The 27,987-nt window shown below is 42.8% G+C and overlaps 1 protein-coding gene across 1 annotated transcript in view; it reads left to right on the forward strand.

Annotated features, from left to right (window-relative positions):
- Nucleotides 1-27,987, forward strand: part of elmo1 (engulfment and cell motility 1 (ced-12 homolog, C. elegans)) — a 221,969-nt gene that overhangs the window by 21,088 nt on the left and 172,894 nt on the right. The window lies entirely within an intron of this gene.

Here is a 27,987-nt window from a genome sequence, read left to right on the forward strand (position 1 = left end):
CGACCCGGATTCAATTTCCACCGCTGTCTGCAAGGAGTTTGTGCGTTCAACCCGTACAAACTCCTCAGACGTACTGGTTGGTAGGCTAATTGGTCATTATAAACTGTCCCGTGGTTAGACTTTGGTTAAATTGGGGGATTGCTGGGTGGCATGGCTGAAAGATCTGGAAGGGCCTATTCTGTGCTGTATCTCAATAAATATGTAACTAAATTTTGTAGCTGGTTCAGTTGTGTGCAGAGGGCAGGAAGGACACATTACATGGGGCAATGATTCATGTCTTGGGGCAGTTTGTAGGCAGTAAACATTTCGCCTCATCTTTGGTGTTTCTGACAATAACTGTCTACTGTGGGAGAGTAACAAGTGGATCACAAGTTTTTTTTCTTATTGGATTAGAGGAAAGATCTAGTGAAGTTCTTTGCCGAACACAGCTGAAAAATGGCATTGCTAGAGGCTTGCGTGGAATGGTCAACCAACAACAATGGTGTGTGTTTACCAGCTTGAAATCAAGGTTTCCACTTGATAATACGAGTTGTACTTCTCAATTTTGTCTCATTATGGTCCCCACTCAGCAAACTGGTAGGGGAGGGGAATAAAATAGGCAATTAATGGGTTACAACATCTTAAAGAGGGAATATGTTGTACAAGATATTACCATTTCTGTATATGGACAATTCAAAGGATCACAAAGGTATACAACTCTTGATTAATATCAAGGGTTAGTGTCTTACTGTTATCTACATTATTAAGATTTCTTGCAAATCTTTGTGATATTTTAAATACTTCACACTGCACAGGATAATGAATTACTAGACTTCAGGAATGCAAGGTCAATAATTAAGTAATATTATTTCTGTTAAACTTAATTTCATTTAAAATGAATACTGGATCAGTCGAACAATCTCAAGAAATACTTAATGTTTTCATTGGCTTATTCTTTGTTATGTATTGATACTGGCCCTCTCGAGATGACCAGAACTGATCAATACCTTCTAAAGTGCCAGTTTTTGGGCACTTCTGATACGGCAGCACCTTCTCCCTTTTCCTGCAGTGTATCCCATCAGTATGTGGACGTGACACTTGCAGGATAATCTGCATTTAAGCAGTGCCCAACTCCAAGCTGCATCCAGTGCCAGAACAATGCTAATATAACAAATTGAAATTAATTTGCTTTATATCACTGGAGAAGATCAATTGATCAGATGTGGGAAATTTTTCATTTACAGAGAATAAACCAACAATATAAAATAATCAAATCAAATGTTATTTTCTGTTACGTTCAGTTACAGTTTCTAATTTTCTTACGGCTTTTTAATCACTTGCGTTTAATATTACTGTATGATCACATTTAACAGAATAGAAGAGAGACTCAACGATGTGAAGAGGCTGAGAAAAATCGTGTTTTGATATTACACACAGTTTGCAGGAGGAGCTCAGCAGGTCGGGCAGCACCTATGGACGGGAGTAAACAGTCGCCATTTTGGATGCTGATGAAGGGTCTGGGCCTGAAATGTTTGTTTATTCCCATCTGCAGATGCTGCCTGACTTGCTGATCTCCACCAGCATCTGCAGCACCTCTTGTATCTAGGTTTTGGTATTTAAACAGGGAGAGGATCTTTCCACGTTTAATATCAGGACATTTAAAGAAGCATGCAACAAAAGAGGACACCTGTGTCGAGGATACGCAGGATCTTTACAGACAGGTGATGGACTGAAAAAGTTTCGTCAAAAAGGCAAGTCTTTAGGACAGTTAGAAAGGACATAAGAGGAAAAAATGACTGAGGTGAAATTTCCAGAGGTTGGGGCCAGGCAGTTGAATGTATAGCCATCAAGGACAGAACAATATTGGGATGAGAGAACACTGCAGGCTCACACCTCCACCTTCCTGAGTAAACTTACTGACACCTGGTGCAGTCTGTGTGAATTTGCATATTCTCGGTGAGATTCTCACGGGCTCCAGTTTCAAAGTTCAAAGCAGATTTATTGTCAAAGTGCATATATGTCATTGTATATATTTTCTTGCAGGCATACTCAATAAATGCATAATAGAATAATCAATATAATAGAATCAATGAAAAATGCACCAACTTGGGCATTCAAGCAGTGTGGAAAAGTTGTTTTGTGTCATATTTACTAGAATAGAGGAGGGGCTCGGCCTTGTGAAGAGGCTGAAAATACTGTATTTGATATTAAACTGAGGATCTTTCTGTGTTTAATATCAAGGCACTTAAAGGAGCATTTCCTCCCAGATTCCAAAAATATGAGAGCTGTTTGATTAATTGGACACTGTAGGTGGTCCCTGGTGTGTAGGTGAGTGGTAGAGTCTTGAAGGGGCAGGGTAATGTGGGGAGTATAAAATAGAATTAGGAAAGGGTTAAAAGAGTTTGCTGTGTGGGGACGAGAATGATGTCACTCGTATATGAAGTGGTTCAACAGGGTGATGCATCAATTAGAGAGTATTAGCTCTAAAGAGGGGTTGGACAAGTCTGGATTGTTTCCTCTGAAGAGGTGGGGGTGTGGGAAGAACCTGTTCGGCGTACCTACATTTCTAAGAGACATAGTTAGGATGGTCATCTTTTTTTCTTCCCCCGCCCAGGGAAAAAAAGGGAAATATTAAAAACCAGAGGCATGGATTTAAGGTGAGAGGGAAGAAGTGTAATGGAGATAATGTGAGATAAGTTTCTTTTCACATGGAGGATTGTAGGTACCTAGAGCATGCTCGGGGAAGGTGGTGAAGTGGATGCAATAGCCGTGTTTTGGGACATTTGGGCAATGAAGGGATATAAATCATGTGCAAGCAGATGGGATTAGTTTAATTTGGTATCATAGTCGGAACACACGTCGTGGGCCAGAGGAACTGTTCCTGTGGTGTCCTGCTCTAATGCTTAATTGTGAACATATTTGGGGAGCTCCCCTTCAAACAGATTACTCGCGATAGGCTGGGCCTCTAACACCCCATCGCTTTCGACGACAGTCAAAGTGGATATTCTCAAAGCATATTTAGCATTGAATAGGATGCCATGCCATTTACTATATACATTAATTTTGCGTTGTTTAACTTCTCTGTATCAGCCCTTTATCTTTCCCACCCAGCCAGGTTCCCATTCTAGTTCTCGTCCTTCCACCCCTCCCCCACCAGCATTTTATTTTGCACCTTCCCCCTTTTCAGTCCTGACGAAGGGTCTCAGCCCAAAACATTGACTATTTTTTTATTTCCGTGGATGCTGCCTGACCCGCTGAGTTCCTCCAGCATTGTGTGTGTGTGTTGGTCAAGATGAACCTTTGCTCTAAGACATTCTCCTCAGATTGATATTTTATCATTTGAACAACTTTTAAGAAGAGTTGACAGAAACTTTGATTTTTAATTCATAGAGAAGCATACATATGTGTTCTAATTGATCTTGATTTAATTATCTTATTCGCTCAATTGCTACACACAGACCAAGACTACAGTACATCTCACCTCACGGTTGTGAAGCTGTGGCGAAGGTACTGGTATTTTGTGTAGAAATTTAGTATCAGAACATCAGAATCAAGTTTAATATCACAGGTATCTGTTACCTTTGTGGCAGCAGTACAGTGCAATTCATAATATAGAAAAAATACTGCGAATTACAGTAAGTGTATATATTTAAATTAGCTACATAGTGCAAAGCTAGAAATAAAAAAAGTAGTGAGGTGGTGTTCCTGGGTTCAATGTCCATTCAGAAATCAGATGGTTTCTTGAAAGTGTCCTGGATATTGCAGAGGCTGGTGCCCAAGCTGACTAAGTTTATAACTCTCTGCAGCTCATTTTGATCCTGTGGAGTATCCCCTCCCCTCATGCCAGATGGTGATGCAGCCAGTCAGAATGCCTTAAATAGTACATCTGTAGAAATGTGCGTGTTTTTGATGCCATACCAAATCTCCCCAAACTCCTAATGAAATATAGCCGTTGTCTTGCCTTCTTTGTAGCTGCATCAACGTGTCAGGCCCAGGGTAGATGCTTGGAGATGTTGACATCCAGCAACTGGAAATTGCTCACTCTTTCCACTTCTGATCCCTCTGAGGACTGGTGTAAGTTCCCATATCTTACCCTTTCTGAAGTGTGCAAGCAATTCTTTGGTCATATTGACGTTGAGTGCAAGGTTGTTGCTGCGACACCGCTCACCCAGCTGTTACGTCTCACATCTGTACGCCCTCTCGTCACCATCTGAAATTCTGCGAAAAACAGTTGTATCGTCAGCAAATTTATAGAAGGCATTTGAGCTGTGCCTAGCCACACAGACATGGGTCTGGAGTGGGCTAAACATACATCCGTGAGGTGTGCCAATGTTAATTGTCAGTGAGGTGGAGATGAAATGAAGATTGGAAATAAAGATAAAGATTGCAGGAGTAATGGAATTAAAAATCCTATTGGGACAGAAGTGAGATTGGAATTTATCACTTAGTCAATAAGAGTTAACTTTACATAGGTTCTAAAATTAATGTTGGATTTATTATGGAGTATGTGTTTAACAAATGATAGAACTTGCTCCATCTTTGTTGTGCAGGAGGAGGAGCAGCTTCCTCTTCACAAAGCCTACACCCACAGAGGTTGCAATTTTATAATGTGGCATCTGTGATCTCCACTGTAACAATATACCAATCTGTTCCTACATTTCAATTGTTGTTAAATGCTTTGTGTATTCAGGATTTAGCTTAAAAAGCACTTCCTTGAGCAGCCTGGTGAGTCTTTGTCAAACTGTGGAAAAAGAAGTAACTGCAGCAGATTAATGTGATCAGAGCCGTCATTCATGGAGACAAAATTATATACTGGAACATATTGCTCCATGAAATTCAGGAACAGTGAAATTATGCAAAGTTCAAAGAGAGGGAGATTTATATGAGCATCAATAAGACAAATGGGGGGGGGGTAAGAATTTTTGAGAAATTGGAAATGGGCAATGAGATTGGGTATTGTGAGGTTTAGTACAGCTCCAATGCCATATTTAAGTTTGCTGATGATAGCACAATTGCTCACTGAATCAAAGGTCATAATGAATTGGCATATAAAAAGGAGACTGAAAATCTGGTTGAGTAGTGCAAGAGCAACAACTTCTCACTCAATGTCAGCAAAACCAAACAGCTGATTATTGCCTACAGGAGAAAGAATTTGGAGGTCCATGCGTCAGCCCTCATTAAATTCCTGGGCGTTATCATATGCAAGGATCTGTCCAAGGAGCAGTATGTAAGTGCTATTACTAAGAAGGCATGGCAGCACCTCTACTTTCTTAGAAGTTTGTACAAATTTGATGTGTCGTCTTAAACTTTGACGAACTTCTGCAGATGTGGAAAGTATCCTGACTGGTTACATCACGACTTGCTATGGAAGCACCAATGCCCAAAAACGGGAAAGCCAACGAAAAGTGCTGAATGTATCCAGCCCATCCTCCTTCATTCTCACCCTGAGTACCGGCATGCCTCAAGGCTGTGTGCTGAGCCCTCTTCTGTACCCCCTTTTCACCTATGACTGCGTTCCTGTACACTGTTCTAACTCCATTATCAAGTTTGCAGATGACACCACGGTGGTTGGCCTGATCAGAGGGGATGACGAGACAGCCTACAGGGATGAGGTCCAGCACCTGGTCACGTGGTGTGCCGATAACAACCTGTCCCTTAACACCCAGAAGGCCAGGGAGATTATCGTGGACTTCAGGCATGCTAGGAGCCACACTCATGTCCCCATCTACATCAATGGAGCTGTAGCAGAGCGTGTATCAAGCTTCAAGTTCCTTGGTGTCTACATTTCCGATGATCTCACCTGGTCCCTGAACTCCTCCATCCTGTTTATTTCATGCGGAGCATCAAGAAAGCTCATCTCTGTCCCAGGATACTGACGGACTTTTACCACTGTACCATTGAGAGCAAATTCACCAACTGCATCTCAGTGTGGTACAGCAATTGTCCTGTATCAGACTGCAAAGCACTCCAGTGGGTGGTGAAAACTGCCCAGTAGATTATCAGCACCCAATTGCCCACCATTGAGAACATCTACCATAAATGCTGCCTGGTCGGGGTGAAATGCATTATCATGGATGCATCTCACCCTAACCATGGACTCTTTACTCTCCTCCCATCCGGTAGGCGCTACAGGAGCCTCCGCTCCCGCACCAGCAGGCACAGGAAGAGCTTCTTCCCTGAGGCTGTGACCCTGTTGAACCTCACATCACAGCGCTAAGCAGTATTGCACCCATATTGTACTGTCTCAGTACTTTTATATTTGTGTGCTGTAGCATTTACTTTTTATTCACAGTTATTTTGTAAATAACACTATTCTTTTGCATTTCTGGTTAGGTGCTAACTGCATTTCATTTGGCTTTGTATCTGTACTTGGCACAATGCCAATGAAGTTGAATGTAATCCAATCTAATCTAAATTTGTCTTTTGCACATCAGTAATTTGTCAGTTACAGAACATACAGCACAGAAAAAGGCAGTTCAGCCTATCTAGTCCACTCTGAACCGTTAATCTGCCTAGTCCCATCGACCTGCATCTAGACCATAGCCCTCTGTACCCTTCCCATCCATATATCTCTGCAAATTTCCATTAAATGTTGAAATCAATCCCACTACTTCCACTGGCTGCTTGTTCCACATGCTCACCACCTCCGAGTGAACCGTGTGTGTGTGTGTATGGGGGGGGGGGGGTTCATTGATTCTATTGTATTCTTTAACAGGTGCAAGAAAATGAACCTCAAGATAGTGTGTAGTGACATATACTTGTTTTGATAATAAATTTATACGTTGAACTTTAAAGGTATTGAGAAGTGATGGAGTGAACAAGTTTAGATAACGGGGAACAAAAGGTGAATTCCCCGCTGACAAAGGCTCCCCTGGACTCAGCCTAGCAGGTCCAGTTGGCTAGGATGACGGATCAGGGAGTAAGTCTGCTTTGTAATGGTGAAGCTACACTTCAAAAAAAAATTTGCCTGTGATAGCCGTCTTGGACGGAAACCTAAGTTGAGAATTGGTGCAATGGGTATGCCTGGCCTTCTATCTGAAACCTGAATTTGAATGCAACCCTGATTGATGGGGTAAAACTGTTGTCTATACATGGAGTAAAGTTATTTTTTTAAAGTTAAAATAGCAGGATGTAACAATAACAAACGGACACTGTATTGTCCATTAATGCAACAGAGTGGAGGTAATGTTTAATTTAGTGGTACCAGTACCTCATGTGACAGAGTTTGGTGCTCCTGTTGATACTGCAATGGAAAAATATTTCATTGCTGAGCAGGAGTAACTGTATGCTGTGAGAACAAAATGCTGAAGAGAAGGTAAAATAGATTTAAGAAAAAAATAAAACCGTGGGTGCGTTGGGTAATTTATCCATCAAACTAAATGAACCTGTCACATCACTGTGTGCTTGCTGCTTGGTAGAATGAGTAGCAGAGAAAGCAATTTCATCCCACAATAAGCCCGTGCTTTATTGCTGATTTCTGTGGAGGTGGTCTCCTCAATTCCATAACTGGTTGTGTTCTGGATGTTCTGTGTTCCAGATCTGCATGATCTGTACCACAGTGGTTTTCCCCATTCCTGCAAACTGAAGTTAACTGTAAATGTGGAAGCAGTTCAGAGTAAAATGTATTATCAGAGTACATACATGTCACCACATACAGCCCAGCGATTCTTATTCTGGTGGGCACACTCAGCAAGTCTATAGAATAGGAACTATAAACAGGATCAATAAAAGATGAAGTAGGGCACAGAACGCAACAAACTGTGTGCAAATATAAATAAAGAACGAGAGCAAGAAATAACACGGCAAAGGGTCCTGGAAGTGAGATCGTTACTTGTGGGAACATCTCAGTAGATGAACGCCATTATCTTTTGTACAAGAGCCTGAAGTTAGCTTTTTGTTCAAGGTCGAGGGGTAGTAACTGTTCTTAAACCTGGTACTGTGCCGTCTGCAGCTCTTATACCTTCCATCTGATCCCAGAGTGAGAAAAGAGCAGAGCCTGGGAGGTGAGGATCTTTGATGAATTGACTTTACTACTTGCATCCTTCATATACACGAGGAGTAAAAATCCTTGTTACGTCTCTGTCTAAAAATGCAATTATAGTAATTTATAATAAAAAGTATGTGCAACAGGACTGTCAATATAACATAGAAATACAGTTGTGTCAGCATGAATTAATCAGCCTGATGGCCTGGTGGAAGAAGCTGTCCCCGGAGCCTGTTGGTCCTGTCTTTTATGCTGCGGTACCATTTCCTGGATGGTAGCAGCTGGAACAGTTTGTGGTTGGGGTGACTCGGGTACCCAATGACTCTTCGGGCCCTTTTTACGCCCCTGTCTTTGTAAACGTCCTGAATAGCAGGAAGTTCACATCCATAGATGCTCTAGGCTGTCCGCACCACTCTCTGCAGAGTCATGTAATTGAGGGGAGTACAGCTCCCATACCAGGCAGTGATGCAGTCAGGATGGTCTCAATTGTGCCCCTGTAGAAAGTTCATAGGATTTTGGGGCCCATACCAAACTTCATCAACCATCTGAGGTGAAGGAGGTGCTGGTGGACCTGGGAGGTGAAGATCTCTGACAATGGACCTGGGTGGTAAGGATCTCTGATGGACAGGTTTCAAGCTTGACCATCTTGTATCACTTAGATGCTCCAAAGAGAGGACATGCAAGTGGCTTACCATAAAGAATTGCTCCATGAGATGTGAATCAAGCCCATTGTGGATGTGTTTTGTATGTTTGTTCCTTGCTGTGCAAGCTACATCTCTTTGCCAAATAAACTAATGTGAAAATCAGCTCCAAACAACTGAACAAAATGGGTTTTGCGAAGTAAAAGAGGTGATACGTTCGTTTCTGGAGGATAATGCTCCTTTGGGAATATTACTTCTACTTTATTTTAGAAGTACATTAAAAAGTTTAGATGTACATTACCTTAGGCAGAACCAGTGAAGGGAGAAACAGAGTTAACCTCTCGGGTCATTCACCTTTCATTAGAACTTGGAGAATAAGCGTGTGTTAGGTTGCCAGAAAGAAGATTGGGTGGAGAGGTCCAAGGGAATCTCTGTTACCAAAGTTGCTGACAAGGAACTTGTCAGGAAAAAGTTTTGGGAAAACTGGCCTCTACTTCACAGAAGTTAAGTACCTGCTGGCACAGTGTCCTCCTCTGAACCATAACACCACTGCTAAACACTGTTCTTCAGGCGATCACTGACCTAATTTCTTCAGGAGAATTTCTCTGTATACTGTCCAGCCTTGTATTCCCCCAAACTTGTATGCTTGTTTCTGCATCCTCCCTTATGAATCACTGCCTTTGTAGATTCTGTGTTTAAGCCTGTTCTTGCCCCACAGAATTCAGTTCTTCTTACCTTGATATTTCCTATTTGCCCTTGTCCATACTCTTCTTGTTTATATCTGTGACAGTGTGGTCACTTCCAAAGCTCACCATGTCTGTTAGATGTTTCACATCTCTGCCCTTACCAAACTGGCCTGAAGAATGATTACTTCTTCCTTGAATAGAGATCTGATTGAACTCTCTCCACCATCCCATTCCTTCACCTGGACAGACCTGGTTCTTGCATTGAATATCTTCTTGTTTAACATGCTCACTTCCATTTGCGTGGGTCAACCCTATGCCTGACTCTTTGTGCAATTGCTAGAACCCTATTTCAGACCTCCTCGAGCCCCCTCTGTCCCTATTTCTCTGCTGCACTGACAGCTCCTTTGATTCCACTTCCTGCGCTCCCGGAGAAACCGGACCTTTGCTGGCAGTCTTACTGTATTTTCACTTCCACGTGATCATCAGACAGAGGTCGACCATGGATGTTACATATGAGCTTTCTGTGTTGTGCGCCAGCTTGGGTAGTAAGGTCTGGTGAGCAAGCTGTTGCCCATGCAGTAGGCTTACCCTGTCCATACAGCTGATGAATCCAAAAGAACGGCAGAGATTGATACAGTTCAGCATCGGCAGTTGCCTATCAGCGTTGAATTGTATGTAAGACTGCATTAGGGTCCCCAGCTCTGGATTTTTCCTTCTGAGTGAGTTTCCAGCCACTGCTGATGGGTCGGTGACGGGTTACTGGCACCTTAAAACCGATCTTTGCCCCTTCTGTCAGTTGAAACAGTTCTACTGGGCCTAGTAGCTAAGCCACACGCGAAGGCCAGGAGCTGGACTTGGTTGTCAGAGGCTATTTGAGATGCATGTCATTGGGAGCACTTAATAGGTGGTGGTATCTCCACTATTCCCCTCCCCATCCCACCCGCAGGCTATAATAACCTTAAGGAATGGTGATCTGTGTGTCTGACTTTACTCGCTGCGGCTAAAGCAATGGATGAGCAATCAAAAGCCATTATAGTCCCACAGATAGCTTAGCCTCACCTTCTCACGTCCTGCTTCCCATAAGTACTCCATTCCTAAAGCATCTACTTTCTTTGTCTCTGTTGTACCCATTCTGATGAAAGTTTTCGCATGAAGCTTCTCGAATATCTTCCTTTTTCCTTGCTGTTAAGTTCCCTTTAATCACTACTGATAGGATCCTCAGTCACGTCTGCTGAAGTTTCCATGCTCCCATCTTGAACTCCCCTTGAAGATAAACAAGGTTTTTCCTTGTCTTCCAGCCTCCACATTCAGTTGGTCATTATCTAAGTTTTAGCAACTTGAATAATGCACAGGCACATGGCACACAGCTCCCACAGTCTTCCCCCCCCCCCCACTACTTAGTGGGGACTGTCCACTTTACAGCTTCCTGGTTCAGTTTGCATTTCCCAGCCAGCTCCTGCGATAACCAGTCCCTTTCTCACGACAACCTCTTGTCAAACTGCAGGAGATGCAATCCCTGCTCTAGCTCTTCCCTTTGTTCATTCACCCATGGGCATCTTCTCGGTCGAGAGTTCCCAACCTGTGTCCACAGTCCCCTTGGTCAATGGAAAAGCGCCGTGGCGTGCAAAGGGTTGGGAGCCCCTGTTCCAGGTGAGGTGGTGATTTACTTGTGCCTCCAATTGTGTGAACGTCGAATGAGTAGACGATGAGGTCACTTGTACGTGGGAGAAGTCAGTATTTCTTTGCAGAATTGTACATTATACACAGGTGACTGAGAGTTCCAGTTATCTGTCTCGTTAATTCTTCTTCCCACACCCAGTCTGCTCTCTGTGTCTTTGGAGTCTTGTACTGTTCCAACGAAGCTTGAGAAATAGGAACTCATCTTCTTTCCAGGCAGCCTTCACATCTCGGTGTTGAATTCAGTGACTGCTGCTACCAGCCATTCCAGTTAATGTCAGAGCTAGCCATTTCTGAGCCATCGTTCTGTCATGCCAACTCCATTTTCTCTCTTCACAGGCACTGCCTGACCAGTAAGGTTCTTCTGGGATTTTCTGTTTTATTCCATGCTTCTAGAATCTACCTTTTTAATTTCTTGTGAATATGGATTCTTCTATGTGTGAAGTAATCAATGTGTAAGAGAAAATATGTTAACCTTTTTCTCCAGTCCTACATCTCTTCAATTTTATGTTGAGCTTTGAGGGTTAGGTTTCAAAGGTGCATTTAATGTCAGAGAAATGTATACAATATACATACTGAAATGCTTTATCTTTGCAAACATCCACGAAAACAGAGGAGTGCCTCAAAGTATGAACAACGGTCAAATGTTAGAATCCCAAAGTCCACCCCTCCAGCTCCCCCCTCCCGCATGTAAGTGGCAGCAAGCAACAATCCCCCCCTCCCCCAACTGGCAAAAAAAAGCATCGGCACCCGCCACCGAGCACTCAAGTGTGCAGCAAGGACACAGACTTGTAGTTCTCCAAAGACCACTCGTTCACCCGGTATTCAACATACCACAGGCTCTCTCTCTCTCTCTCCCCCTAATAAGGGAGAAAGAGGTGTTTCAGGGAGACATAGCAAACAACTCGCTGGTTTATGATGTTAAAAGTCCATTATGTCGCTCTTTTTTTTAGCTCTGTACCCATAGATCATGAGTCTCTGGGCACACAGCTGCAGATATTCTGACTCCCCCGACGATATATGGGTTTCCTGTTGTGACACTGACCTTCGATCCGCCCGTCTCCAGAGCCCCGAGATCTTAGGCTTCCAAATCCGAGCTGAATACTTAGGCTGAGCCCTTGGCGTGTCGAACAACGGCCGGTCATGAAACCCCGAGAGCAGGTCCCATTCCCACAAAGAACCATAGTCAGCGTGTAACTCCAGGTCAGGGTCTTCAAAAGAACCCTGAAAGGGAAAAATAAAGATACTAAAGATGGAAATGGAGCTGTTTCTGAAGACGCAAGCAAAGGAGTCGCCATTTAGCGCCAGTATCACTCCACTCCACCTCCTTCAACTCAATAGGTAGTTACATTATTACAGTTGGTATTGGGTTGAATACAGATTGCAACAGGAGACTACAGCATAGTTAAAATGGGGTCTTAAGGATATCGCAAAAATTGAAATGGCATAGATTTGGAGGAGCTATATTCTGGAAGAAATAGAGAACAAGTAGGTGTAATCTTGAAGTTAGAAAATGGCGATTTGGAAATGAGCACAGGGAGGATGTGTCCCATATACATTAATTATTTGGAGGTACAACATGGGAATGTGCCCAATGAGCCCACAGCACCCAGGTACACCCCTGTGACCAACCAACCTACTAACCAGAACATTTTCAGATTGTGGGGGAAAAGCAGAGCACTCGGAGGGAGCCCGCTCGGTCACAGGTGAGAATGTTGAACTCTTTGCATCATGAGGTTTTACACGAGGATACGTGGAATTTTCAAAATTGAGTTGATAAAGTTTAGTTGATCAGGATTGTCTTCCCTATCTCAGATAAAGCAGGTAGATAAATGGAATTATAGTATTTTTATCAACTTGAGAGGCCAGGGTTAAAGGACAGCATGGCCAAATACTGGCAAATAAACTCTGGAATGAATTTCAATATAACTGTAGCCCATAAATATCTACCTGTATTTGTTTTGTGTAGTGGAAACATTTTCAAGTTTAAGATGGATGAGCAGCCTCAGTCTACCAGCATTATCAGTATAAATAGGAGTTGGCAGTAGGTTTGACAAAAAGGTCTCTGATGTGGATTTCATTTCAATGAATTTAGCAGAAACCCGTTAGGGTGACTGTTAGCTATGGATTTATGTTGCCTGATTACATTATGCCAGTATCCTTCTGAAAATCAACTCTATTAGCTAACTAACAAAACTGATAACATTACAATTATGTTAATATGCAGAAGCTAATTAGACAAGTGCACACCTCCGATTCTGGCTTCTTGCATAATTCTCATTTAATGGATCGTTTTGAAGCTCTTTTGAATTTTATGATGTGATTATCCTCGCACTTCCCAATTTGTCTTGAAGTTGGCGGAATAATTCGTCTTTAAATATCCGAACATTCAAATTTTGCTGCTCGAGGGAGACAAGCTGGGATCTTGCCACACTTGTTTAACTGTTGCTGTTCTGCTGCTTGAATGGTGTGCACTGCTCCAAATTGTCTTCAGTCATTCCCTCGCCGTGAGTTATGAGGAATTTGAATCCCATCAGCATACTTGGAGAAAGAACCCATGGACTTTAATCCCTGAATTAAGAATAGATGGAAATGTGGGATTTTTTTTTTGATATGATACAAAGAAAGACAGCCCAGTCTTTGCTGCTTTCTGGCATTCACTCAAAGAGGAGGTAGTGCCTGTCACAAGAATGTTGACTTTGTCCACTGACTACAGTCATGGGATGCTGGTTGGATTCTGATGAGCCGACCGGCTCTGAAGCTTCTCTACCAGCTGCTAAACCCCATTTTTAGTTTTTAACAATGATCCTTTTCATGATTTGTAAAATATAAGCAAAGTAGTGTAACACAAAAAGAAATCCACCCTTCTGGTGCAGATCTTGAATTTGGCATCTTGCACACAGCTGCTTAAGGAGGGACATCTTGTTTTCATCAACGAGAGCAGAATTGCATTCCAATTAAATTAGCCGCACAACACGGATGTTTTCAGAGAGAAGGAACCAAACCCTTTTTTTGCCCATGATCACGTATAGCATGAGGGAGGGGTTGGGAATTAACGATATATGTATTCCTGCCTAAAATAGTTTATTAATCTGTATGTACTTCACAGCAACATTTTTTACTCCATATACACTTTCTGTAAGTTTTAAGTTTTTCTAAAGCTCCATTGGTTGCGTTCAAGCTCACAAAGTTCCAATTATCCACCAAACCCCCCTTTTTCCTCCAGAATGAACCCTCTTCATTCTCGCCAGTTTCCACTTCTGTCCATTTGTTTACTTCCATTCCATGCACTTGTTGTCCATGTTTTCCATTAGTTTGGCTGTGATCTCTGGAATTCCTGCCCAGAAACAGACGGATATTTAGGCCATCCCTGGTTCTATTTTTACACAACACACACAAAGTGCTGGTGGAACGCAGCAGGCCAGGCAACATCTATAGGAAAAAGTACAGTCAACATTTCGAGTCAAGACCCTTCGTCAGGACTAACTGAAAGAAGAGATAGTAAGAGATTTGGAAGTGGAGGGAGAGGGGAGACCCGAAATGATAGGAGAAGACAGGAGGGGGAGGGATGAAGCTAAGAGCTGGAAAATTGATTGGTAAAAGGGATACAAGGCTGGAGAAGGGGGGAGTATCATAGAACGAAGGCCTTGGAAGAAAGAAAGGGGAAGGGGAGCACCAGAGGAAGATGGAGAGCAGGCAAGGAGTTACTGAGAGAGGGAAAGAGGAAAAAGAGAGAGAATAAAAAGGGGGGATAATAAATAAATAAATAGGGATGGGGTAAGAAGGGGAGGAGGGGCATTAACGGAAGTTAGAGAATTAAATGTTCATGCCATCAGGTTGGAGGCTACGCAGATGGGATATAAGGTGTCGTTCCTCCAACCTGAGTGTGGCTTCACCTTGACAGTAGAGAAGGCCATGGATTAACATATCGGAATGGGATTGGAACGTGGAATTAAAATGTGTGGCCACTGGGAGATCTTGCTTCCTCTGGCATCCTATGATAACTCCCCCTTCTCTAGCCTTGAATTCCTTTTACCGATTAACTCCCCAGCTCTTAGCTTCATCCCTCCTCCTCCTGTCTTCTCCTACCATTTTGGGTTTCCCCCTCCCCCTCCCACTTTCAAATCTCTTACTATCTCTCTTTTTCATTAGTCCTGACGAAGGGTCTCGACCCGAAACGTCGACAGTGCTTCTTCCTATAGATGCTGCCTGGCCTGCTGTGTTCCACCAGCATTTCGTGTGTGTTGCTTGAATTTCCAGCATCTGCAGATTTCCTCGTGTTTCTATTTTTACATATGTCGATAAATAGATTATGTCCACAAGTCAGAAAATTTACAAAATCACTGTAACTGTACTCCAGAGTATTGTAAAGAATGGCATCAAAAGTGCGTAAAGCTGATATCATTAAAAGTGGACAAAGAGATGAAATTAGTTCTGCCATTCATACATATGTAGACAGGACTTCTGAGTTTAATAATCTTAAAGGAGTTTGTTCATATGTACGTGAGACATTTGTAAGCAGAGGGCAGGGCAGCCTCTACCATGAAACCATGAGACTTAGGGATTTTCCATACTGGTGTATCTAAGAACAGGCTGGTGAGATCCCAGGTTATACTTCTGTACCCCTTCCTATGTATTACATAAAACTTGAATCATGTGCGCACGCTTATTTTATAGGTCATTAGTTATTGTGTTGCATAGTAATCAGCTACTTTATTAGTTATTGGTCATCAGTTACTTCATTACTTATTGTGTTGCACAGTAAGCAGTTACTTCTCTTCCTGTATGGTTTTGCATTGACCTGTTCTGATGCACCTCTCTTGGTTGTGTCCTTGGAACTATTTGACCAGAGATCTTTCCATCCAGTCAGATTTATAACCATATAACAATTACAGCATGGAAACAGGCTATCTTGGCCCTTCTAGTCCGTGCCGAACGCTTACTCTCACCTAGTCCCACCGACCTGCACTCAGCTCATAACCCTCCATTCCTTTCCTGTCCATAAACCTATCCAGTTTTTTTAAAATGACAATATCGAACCTGACTCTACCACTTCTACTGGAAGCTCGTTCACACAGCTACCACTCTCTGAGTAAATAAGTTCCCCCTTGTGTTACCCCAAAATTTTTGCCCCTTAACTCTCAACTCATGTCCTCTTGTTTGAATCTCCCCTACTCTCAATGGAAAAAGCCCATCCACGTCAACTCTATCTATCCCCCTCATAATTTTAAATACCTCTATCAAGTCCCCCCTCAACTTTCTTCGCTCCAAAGAATAAAGACCTAACTTGTTCAACCTTTCTCTGTAACTTAGGTGCTGAAACCCAGGTAACATTCTAGTAAATCTCCTCTGTACTCTCTCTATTTTGTTGACATCTTTCCTATAATTTGGTGACCAGAACTGTACACCAGATCTGGCCTCACCAATGCCTTGTACAATTTTAACATTACATCCCAACTCCTATACTCAATGCTCTGATTTATAAAGGCCAACAAACCAAAAGCTTTCTTCACCACCCTATCCACATAAGATTCCACCTTCAGGGAACTATGCATCATTATTTCTAGATCACTCTGTTCTACTGCATTCTTCAATGCCCTACCATTTACCATGTATGTCCTATTTGGATTATTCCTACCAAAATGTAGTACCTCACACTTATCAGCATTAAACTCCATCTGCCATCTTTCAGCCCACTCTTCTAACTGGTCTAAATCTCTCTGCAAGCTTTGAAAATCTACTTCATTATCCGCAACGCCACCTGTCTTAGTATCATCTGCATACTTACTAATCCAATTTATCACCCCATCATCCAGATCATTAATGTATATGACAAACAACACTGGACCCAGTACAGATCCCTGAGACACACCACTAGTCACCGGCCTCCAACCTGACAAACAGTTATCCACCACTACTCTCTGGCATCTCCCATCCAGCCACTGTTGAATCCATTTTACTACTTCAATATTAGTACCTAACAAATGAACCTTCCTAACTAACCTTCCATGTGGAACATAATATCTTAAATTAAGATGGGTTAGAACATTTAGATTGGCTGTATTTTCTAAATTACATGAGAGAATTGTCCAGCAGAGTCTGGTTGACAGCAAAGGATAATTTATTCACCGCTGAGTTCATTATTCTATTTATACACCAAAGGGTATATCCTGAGGTAGCTAAGAGATGGTCTGACTGAGGAAGCATTTAGACTTCGTTGGCGAGTCTGCCATTAAGCAGACGCCATGCATTTAATGTAACTGGCAAAAACTTCAGAGGAGAGAGGAGATTTATTTTACCAAAGCAAGTTGTGGTCTGGAATGAGCTAGCAGGATTCTGCGGTGTACTTAAAAAGGATCATGGATCTATAGTTCAATGAAAAAAATGTGCAGTCTGTGGGTCAAGTGCGCTTGATTGAAATCAGAAGATTGCTCTTTCATAGAGGCAGCTCAGGCTTATTGGGCTCAACACTGGTCTCTGTGTGATGCTTTCATCATTCCAGACATGTGTACTGATAGAGATTGGAGACCTTTCCTCAGAAAGGAAAAAAAAATCACAGACAGAAATAGCTCAACTAACCAAACTTGATTTTAAGAAATGAGTGTAATCCTGAAGTGTGGTCTGTTATCCCAAACTGTCTGTAGTTGAGTAAACTGAGGAAGTGTCTCTGCCTACCATTTACTCTTTTCCATAGATGCTGCCTGACCTGCTGAGTTCCTCCAGCATTTTGTCTGTCTTGCTTTGGATTACGAGCATCTGCAGATTTTCTCATGTTTGTTGTCTCTGTAATTGTTGCTTCCAATTCCTGTTTAAGTCAGTAGGGATTCCATTAATCTTGGATTTCCTGTAGTGACAGATTACTGTCTTCGATATCAACTAAACACATCATCTCTTCCTGTTGTCTTGTATCCACACTGATAACTGTGGGGCTATAATTTCTTATTCTGAGTGAAGGTGCCTCAGCACCAACAATTGGTAGTTCTTACTGCAGGAGACCAGATTTTCAGAAGTTTGTTTCCATTTTAAAGTGGATGAAGGGATTTAATTTAGAATGTAAAAAAAGGAAGACTTTTTATAATTTTAAAATGTGGATTGAATGGTGTTGCAGGGTTCAGTTGATTCTGAGTGGAACTCTGCTTCTCCCCTTTCATCGGACAGATTAAAATGATCTCCCAACTGTTGCAAACTCATTGGGTTTAGTATTGTCAAATGTACCAGGGGGCAGTGAAAAACCTTGTTTTGGACACCATCTGGAGAGATCATTTCATTATACAGTGCATTGAGGAAAATAGTGACATATGTGTGTGTTTCACGGCTGTGTAGCAGTTACAGTGACGCAGTTACAGCGTGGGCCATCAAGGTCAATCCCAGCATTCTCTGTAAGGAGTTTGTACATCCTCCCTGTGGAATGTGCGAGTTTTCTATGAGTGCTGTAGGTTCATGCCATAGTTCAAACACATACCAGTTAGTAGGTTAATTGGTCATTGTGAATTGTCCTGTGATTGGGCTGGGGTTAAATAGGCAATGCAGGCTGAAGGGCCGGAAGGGCCTATTCCATGCTGGGTCTCTGAATTAAAGTAAAAATAATGTTGAATCAAGCATTCCAGTTACACAGAGAGAGTGCAGGTAACCAATTAGGTGCAAAGCCATAACAAGATAGTTCATGATAAATGGTAAATGTGAGATCATCCACTTTGGAAGGAATAATAGAAGAGCAGATTATTATTTAAATGGTGAAAGATTGCAGCATGCGGTGGTTAAGAGGGACTTGGGAGTGCTTGTTCATGGCATTACAAAAAGTTAGCTTACAGGTATGACAGGTTATTAAGAAGGCAAACAGAATGTTGGCCTTCATTGCTAGAGGGATTGAATTCAAGAGCAGGGAGGTTATGCTGCAACTGTACAGGGTACTGGTGAGGCTGCACCTGAAATACTGTGTGCAGTTCTGGTCTCCGTACTTGAGGAAGGATATACTGGCTTTGGAGGCAGTGCAGAGGAGGCTCACCAGGTTGACTCCAGAGATGAAGGGGTTAACCTGTGAGGAGAGATTGAGTCACCTGGGGCTATACCCTCTGGAATTCAGAAGAGTGAGAGGGGATCTTATAGAAATATACAAAATTTTGAATGGGATAGATAAGATAGAAGTAGGAAAGTTGTTTCCATTGGTAGGTGAGACTAGAGTTAGGGGACATTGCCTCAAGATGCAGGGGAGAAGATTTAGGATGGAGATGAAGAGGAACTGTTTTTCCCAGAGAGTGGTGAATCTGTGGAATTCTCTGCCCAGGGAAGCAGTTGAGGCTTCTTCACTAAATATATTTAAGATACAGTTACATGGATTTTTACATAGTAGGGGAATTAAGGGTTGTGGAGAAAAGGCAGGTTAGTGGAGCTGAGTTGTATGGACAGGTCAGCCATGATCTTATTAAATGGCAGGGCAGGCTCCTGCTCCTATTTCTTGTGTTCTTATGAGGTCAAGAGTCTATACTAGGCACCATTCAATAGTCATATAATGACAGAGCCGAAGACATAGTCCATGGAGGGCCCGGCTGGTTTCCATGATATACCGAGCTGGTCCATAATTTTCTGCAGTTTCGGGGAAATCATTTGCTGTATCAAAAACATCCGAGATCCTACAGATGCTAGAAATCCAGAGCAATGTGCACAAAATGCCAGAGGAACTTGGCAGGTCAGACTAGGCCCAAAACGTGGGCTCTTTATTCTTTTCCATAGATTGCTGAGTTCCTCCAGCATTTTGTGTGTGTTATTTTCCATAGACCAAGCTGTTTTCAATCCGGACAGGACATTCTGCAGAGTTCTGACTATTTCTACTTGTGTATTACTACAACTATCACTCTATCATCTATCATGTGTCACTTTATCAACTTCTTAGTTGAAGATATTTACCTAATAAGTGATACAGTGATAATTTCTTTCTGTTTTATTCCACTAGTTACTATCTAATTATTTTTATTTTATTTGTTAACTCTTGGGCATTTCAACCTTTATGCCCTTCTGGGTATAGTGCAATGGCGATATCTGATAATTATTGTTTTAGATTGTGACTTGTTAACTGCTTATGTTAGTGGTTTCAGCCATTTTGGATGAAAGTTGACCACATTTGATTACACTCCTGCACGTCCTGCCGTTCCGCAATGCACTTTACCCACCCTGCGTGTACCTGCTGGTGGGTAAGACCATAAGATATAGGAGCAGAAGGAGGCCATTTGGCCCATCGAGTCTGCTCTGCCATTCAACCATGGGCTGATCCAATTCTTCCAGTCATCCCCACTCCCCTGCCTTCTCTCCATACCCTTTGTTTTTACATTTAAAGAGTCAAGAATTCCCGGGGCTGCTAGCAGCTTTCCCTTTGGGACAACTGACATGATGAGTAAATATTTTAGTTTGCTGAATTTTCTAGCTAAATTACTTCAGTGTTCTCACAGCTCTCGGATTCCAATGGGTTTTGTGCACAGGAGGTTGGAAACCACTGTTATAGGTATTAATGGAATGAGGTTGGACGTTCACTGTACTCCCTCTTCGTGACTGAGACAAAACAGAGTTAAAAGAGGAAAGATTCAAAAAGGAAACAAAGCAATGAAGGTTGAATAACACACAAACTGGTGGAGGATCTCAGCATGTCAGGCAGCATCTAGGAAAAAAGTACAGTTGACGTTTCGGGTCAAAACCATTCAGCACGACTGGTTGAATTGTTGGTTGAAATGAAGTTTGAATTGTTGGCTTCGACAGTTCAATTGATGCCTTTGGTTGAAAATGATGCCTTTTTGAGGCATTGCTTCAAAAACGATGCTGCCATTTTGAGGTGGTGCCTCAGAAAGGCGCCATCTATCACTGAGGTGGCCCCCACCACCCAGGCCATGCCCTCTTCTCATTGCTACCATCAGGAAGGAGGTACAGAAGCTTGAAGGCACACACTCAATGATTCAGGAACAGCTTCTTCCCCTTTGCCATCTGATTTCTAAATGGGTTTTGAACCTGTGAACACTACCTCACTACTTTTTTATATTTTTATTTTTGTGCTACTTATTTAAGTATTTAATATAGACATTAAAGGCAGCCCTCTTGATTGGTACCTTTCCACAAGCATCTAATCCCTCCACCATCGCCAAACAGGTGCAGCAGTGTGTACTGTCTACAAGATGCACTGCAACAACACACCAGAGTTCCTAAGGCAGCACCTTCCAGACACACGTCCACCACCATCGGGAAGGACGAGAACAGCAGATACCTGGGAACACCACCACTTGGAAATCCCCCTCCAGGTCACTCAGCATCCTGACTTGGAAACATATCGCCATTCCGTCATTGGCACTGGGTCAAATCATGGATTTCCCTCCCTAACAGCACTGTGGGCGTACCTACACCGCAGGGACTGCAGCATCTCAAGAACACAGCTCATCACCACCTCCACTGAGGATGGACAATCAACGCGGAATTACCTGGCTATGTCCACGTCCAGTAAATGAATAAATTTAAAAATATATGCACTCTGTAAATCAGTTTTTACTCTATTATTATGTATTGGAACGTACTGCTAAAACAACGGATTTCATGACATATTCCGGTGAGATTAAACCTGATGTGCTTTATGTTTCCTCATTGTGTCTTCTGTTTTTAGCGATGTGCGAGTATGTAGGACCTATTAGGCACAGTTTGGGCGGAACTTTAGTTCTTGGATGCTGTTGTGTTCCTGGTTATCCTTTGCCATTCTTTAATAAAGGGTTTGTTATTGCCACCAACGTCACATTGCACCCTTACTGACCTCTGTGGCTGAGTTGGAAAAGAACAACAAACCCAAGTTTTGCAGCAATCGCAGCCAGAATGCGCTGAGCTCACACTAATAGTCCAGAAACTGATTTGCTGTGTCCCCTGGTACCTTGAGATCAGAGATCTTTCTTTTACAATGGTCCCATTGTTTCCTGATGGGAATGATTAAGAGCAAATGCCTAAATGCAGTAAAGCATGCAATATGTAGTGCTGTTTGATTATATCAGCATAAGAATTTGGACTGATGAGGTCTGAATAACTTCTTCCTCCCAGTCTCCAGCTGATTATTGATGCTGCTTAAACTGCCCTCTGCCCACCACCCTCCTCTCAACCTGTCCAGTATGATTTTTTTTGAGGAGTGACCGAGTCAGGAATGGAAGCTTTTATCTTGTCTATATCAAGAATTTTCTGATTCTGGAATGAAATTCAAACTGCTGGAGCCCTGCACAGATGGATGAGATGCCCAACCCACTGCGATATTTCAACAGTTTGTTTCTTTTGCTGCATATTCCAGCATCTGCCCCTTCTCATCTCTCCATGTTCTGATCCTGAGTTGGTTGGCTGTGACATTGAGAGGCGGATGTTACCCATCCTGTTTTCTGTGTGTTAAGTATCCAAGTGCCTACTCTCTATTGGGGAAAGCATTGCTCAGTGCTGAGGGATGCCAGTGTTCTATTTCAGCTTCCCGACCCCTTCCCAAAACAACAGTTGCAATGGGACAATTTACAACACCATTATCTCCATCAGGAGAGCTAGATGTTTGTGTTGTAAATGGTGGGTTACTGCGTCCATTGTGAAAATAGTAATCAGTGCTCTCCTGCACTGGATTTGGGGATATCACATGAAACTGGGAAGCAAGAGTAGAGGCAGTATGCACAATGTGCTGGAGGAGCTCAGCAGGTCAGGCAGCATCTACGGATGGGAACAAATGGTCAACGTTTCAGGCCAAGACCCTTCAGCCAGTCCTGGTGAAGGGTTTTGGCCCGAAATGTCGACCGATCTAGATTTCCAGAATCTGCAGTAAATACCTCGTGTCTAAGATGGTGACTGGCATTCTGTTTCTATACAAAAAGTGAAATAGGAAGAACGAGAAAAACTGAAAGAAGACTGACTGAATGAAAGTACTGCTGCAGGACTGAGAATCTGCAGTTGAACTATTTTCCTGGCATACCTAGGTTGTGGTTTTTCAGCATCTTGAATCACGTCACCATTGTGTGAACCCTAATACAGTACAGTGGTATCCCTATCTTCATATATGTAGTGCAAATTCCAGTGATTTATTGGAGCCAGAGGGCTTCCGTTTTCCCTCATAGCAGAGATTGTTAGGTAATTTCTGGCATTTCAACAGATTGCTTGTTTTGCTGTGTTGGTTGTTACCACTAATGCACAGATATGCTTCCAATATTCTGTGGGGGAAGATTTATTGTTTTATTTACCATGCTCTCTCCCCCCCCCCCCCCAACCGTGTGTTCTTGCAGTGCATGAGGGTTCAGTGACTTTCATCCAGTTTGTGACAGGCAAGGAGGAGCACAGAAGGAGGGAGCAGAGTCCAAGGCAGGCACTGAACACGTGGCAACCGAATCAGCACGAGACCTTGAATTATGACTATTTACCTTTTTGTTCTGAGGATGGGGGCAGTTAAAGTTCCCTTCAGAAGCTGGCCGCTGTCAGTAAATGATGTTTGTTCATCTCCGGCTTGCCTGAATACTTCTTGATTTGATGAAGGTACTTCAGAGGTACTCCAGGCTGGAATGCATTGAGATGATTGGTTGCCATGTCTCAGGGACATTGATGAATAGTTTTGTAGTGCAGAGCTATTTCAGTTATTTACCATTGATGTGCTTAGAACTGTGGGCTTGTGATTCGCTGTTTGAGCTGTGTGGTCATACAGTAACCATGTACCAGCCACCTTTCTATTAGATGGTGAATTTTCAAATCACATTAAGGCCTTTAGATAGTCACTTGAAGAAAATATTTCTGTTGTTCTAACCTCCTCCTGTGAGCAAATAGTTTTGTCCTAATTTTGTTTGAAATGACTTACTTTCTTTCATAATTGCATTTGGATTTCCCAGACACCCAAAAAGCTTAAAGAATGCTCAGATTTTGTTTAACTGCTTTTGACTTTTTTTCTATGCCAGACGAGAGACGACAGAACCTTGCCAGGAACAATTGGGATTAGGTGCAGGAAAAAAAGCAAAAGAAAGTTATTAGAACGGTCTCAAACAAGAGAGAATTTGCAGATGTCTCAGAACGGCCCGAAACATTGCCTGTACTTTTTTCCACGGATGCTGCCTGGCCTGCTGGTTTCCTCCAGCATTTTGAGTGTGTTGTTCAGATTTCCAGCATCTGCAGATTTTCTCTCGTTTGTGATTTGTTCAGCTCCTTTCACATTCCCAACGCATCCCTCTTCGAAATTGCTCAGTAATCAGCCGTGGCAGGTTGGTAAACACAAAGCAACCTGGTTAGATATATGCCACTAGGGAAATGTCCTTCAATATTTACCATCTCATTTCTTACAAATATTGAAGTTTTGTGTTATGATTAACTTTATCTTTTCTGCTCCTGCCAATTGTTTCATAACTAGAGTGTTTCACAGTGAATCCAGTGACTGGAATAGAATGCTCAGAAGCAGTGAGGTGCAGGAAGGCCTCATGTAGATTTAGTTACCTTGCACTTAAAGCTCCTTCTTGCAAATTCGACTTCCTGTGTGCAGCACCACTAATTCTTGGAAATAAATGGCCTGAATTAAATGATTGAAATTGACACCATCTCATTTCAGTTTGTATGGTTCAGTTTTTTATATATGCATATAATATCTATCATACTTTTGGATTCTGAGCTCAGCAAAAAAGCTAGAACTGAAATTATTGCCCGCACAAGCATGATGAAGAGCACCTCGTTTCAGTCTGGGCATGTTGTAGGCTTGTAGACCTGGAATTCAGCAACCTCAGATAACACGTTTTGGCTGGCTGAATTAGAAGGGTTCTGTTCTAAGGTTACCCATATAATAGGAACTCAGTTATTCCTCTATCGATACATTGCCTGATATACTGACCGTATCCAACATGCTGTTTTGAATTCATTTCTCTCAACCAATCTTTCTTACTGTCGCCAATTTCTCTTTCCCTCCCTCCCTTGATGGCCCTGTCCCTTGTGGCCCTGCCCCTCTCTCTCCCTCCCTCCCACCCTGCGTCCCTGTCCCTCTCGCTCCCTCCCTGCCTGCCACTGTCTGCCTCTCTCTCAATAAGAAGTTTAGCTTCTTTCCTGTATGTTACAGAGTTGATGGTACAAGGTAAAAGGATAATGGAAAAACTAGAGAAATTAAAGATGGCTGCAAAGGAAAATCGGTGTGGTCATGGCAGAACATGAAGGAGCTGGTAAAATAGGATTTTTTTTGGCCCTAGTGTGTGATGTGAAAGGTGTGTGATGTGATGGGTCGGCCTGCACCAGCTCACAGCCCCTGTTCTCCATCAGAAATGCCTGCTGTTTGAAAATATGACAACCTTCAATGTTCCTTGAGTGTTTTTTTTTCTTTTACTGATGCCGTTTTTGGTGATGTCGTTCTATTTCCACATGAAGAAGGGATGTTGTTTGTGGTTATGAGTAGGCTCAGGATCTAAATATACAGCTTGTGTGCAGTCCTTCCTGCACATTACTGCCTTGGTGTGGTATGAACTTCGAGGTGCAGAGTTGTTTTAATGCTGATCTGGGCTGTTTGCTAAAAAATGCAGGGATAGTGTTGCAATGATGAGTTCTAAAACAGCAGAAGTTTAGAATGAGCGGATACGTGAAGAAATGTCTGGTCTTGTAAATAGATTTTTTGACTGGTTAAACCACGAAACATCAGTTTAAAAAAATACATCATAGCTTTGTCAGTGAGAATGAATTGAAGCTTTTTTTAGCATTTATATTATGGAAGTTCAAAGTAAAATTTATTATCCAAGTACAAGTATTTCACCAGCTACAACCCTGAGATTCATTTTCGTGTGAGCACTTACAGTAAATAATAGATACCAATAGAATCCCTGAAAGACCACATCCAACGGGATGGACAAACAATCAATGTGTAAAAGATGACTAACTGTGCAAATAGAAAAAGAAACATGATAATAAATAAATAAGCAGTAAATATCCGTGAACTTGTTTTTAATATGCAGGTACACCTAGTATAAATGAATGCTGTAGATTTTTGATGTTTGCATCTGATGGCAATTTAAAAATTGTTAGAATAATGTTCATCAGTCACTTCAGAGAGATATATATATAGAAACTTATGATGGAAGTGCCCAGTTCATGTTACCCAAGACTGCAAGTCCAGAAACTGAATATCTGAATTTGTCACGAATCACCTCTGTTCCCTCACACCCATATTCCTCCACCTCTGCTTGCCTCACACCTCTGTTCCCTCACACCCATATTCCTCCACCTCTGCTTGCCTCACACCTTTGTTCCCTCACACCCATATTCCTCCACCTCTGCTTGCCTCACACCTCTGTTCCCTCACACCCATATTCCTCCACCTCTGCTTGCCTCACACCTCTGTTCCCTCACACCCATATTCCTCCACCTCTGCTTGCCTCACACCTCTGTTCCCTCACACCCATATTCCTCCACCTCTGCTTGCCTCACACCTCTGTTCCCTCACACCCATATTCCTCCACCTCTGCTTGCCTCACACCTCTGTTCCCTCACACCCATATTCCTCCACCTCTGCTTGCCTCACACCTTTGTTCCCTCACACCCATATTCCTCCACCTCTGCTTGCTTCACACCTCTGTTCCCTCACACCCATATTCCTCCACCTCTGCTTGCCTCACACCTCTGTTCCCTCACACCCATATTCCTCCACCTCTGCTTGCCTCACACCTTTGTTCCCTCACACCCATATTCCTCCACCTCTGCTTGCCTCACACCTCTGTTCCCTCACACCCATATTCCTCCACCTCTGCTTGCCTCACACCTCTGTTCCCTCACACCCATATTCCTCCACCTCTGCTTGCCTCACACCTCTGTTCCCTCACACCCATATTCCTCCACCTCTGCTTGCCTCACACCTTTGTTCCCTCACACCCATATTCCTCCACCTCTGCTTACCTCACACCTCTGTTCCCTCACACCCATATTCCTCCACCTCTGCTTGCCTCACACCTCTGTTCCCTCACACCCATATTCCTCCACCTCTGCTTGCCTCACACCCATATTCCTCCACCTCTGCTTGCCTCACACCTTTGTTCCCTCACACCCATATTCCTCCACCTCTGCTTGCCTCACACCTTTGTTCCCTCACACCCATATTCCTCCACCTCTGAATGCCTCACACCTCTGTTCCCTCAGACCCATATTCCTCCACCTCTGCTTGCCTCACACCTTTGTTCCCTCACACCCATATTCCTCCACCTCTGAATGCCTCACACCTCTGTTCCCTCAGACCCATATTCCTCCACCTCTGCTTGCTCATGGTGAGTTACTTCAGTGCATTTCTTCTTCACATTTTTCCTTCCGATTTAGTTGGAGACCTTTTGGACCTTCAGGTCTGTACTGGCTGTTAAAACAATCCTACTGATCTCCTGCTTATTTCTGTGTAAGCGGTTCTCCTTCACGTACACAGTCGGCTCTGCCTGCGTTTTCACAGTTTTGAATCTCTCCCCAGTACCAACACGAGAAAATCTGTCGATGCTGGAAGTCCAAAGCAGCGTGCGCACACGCTATGCTGGAGGAACTCAGCAGACCAGGAAACTCCCATGGATGCGGGCCAGGCAGAGACGCTGAGTTCCTCCAACATTTCCTCTGTGTTGCTCTGTTACTAGTTTCCAGTTTTTAGTTCCGCTTTCTGAAATGCTTGTTCACCAGTTTGTTAGTCTGGCTCGCACATGCCATTTAGCTGTCTCAGTGCGACTTGGCACCAGTGTGGTTATTCGAATTGGACTGGTGCAGAACCAATTCTTCAAGCATAAAATCTTGTTAATTTGCCACTGTTACAAAGTAGAAGTTTCAAGATGCTTCACAAAATGTAATCGGACTAAACTGTTAGTTAAAGAGATGGTCGTTATAGAGACTTGAAGGAGAGGGAAGTCTCAGAGGTTTAAACTTGACACATGCTGTGTTACAAAGAATGGGCATTAAAGATAATGAATTTTCATTATTGGCAAACAATCTATTAAAATGCAAATCATGGCCCTTTGCAAAGTGTGCCAGCAGCCAGCAGAATTTAGTACTCCCTTAAGGACTTGAATGT

Source organism: Hypanus sabinus, chromosome 20 (genome assembly GCF_030144855.1).
Source record: "Hypanus sabinus isolate sHypSab1 chromosome 20, sHypSab1.hap1, whole genome shotgun sequence".
Taxonomy (NCBI): Eukaryota; Metazoa; Chordata; class Chondrichthyes; order Myliobatiformes; family Dasyatidae; genus Hypanus; species Hypanus sabinus.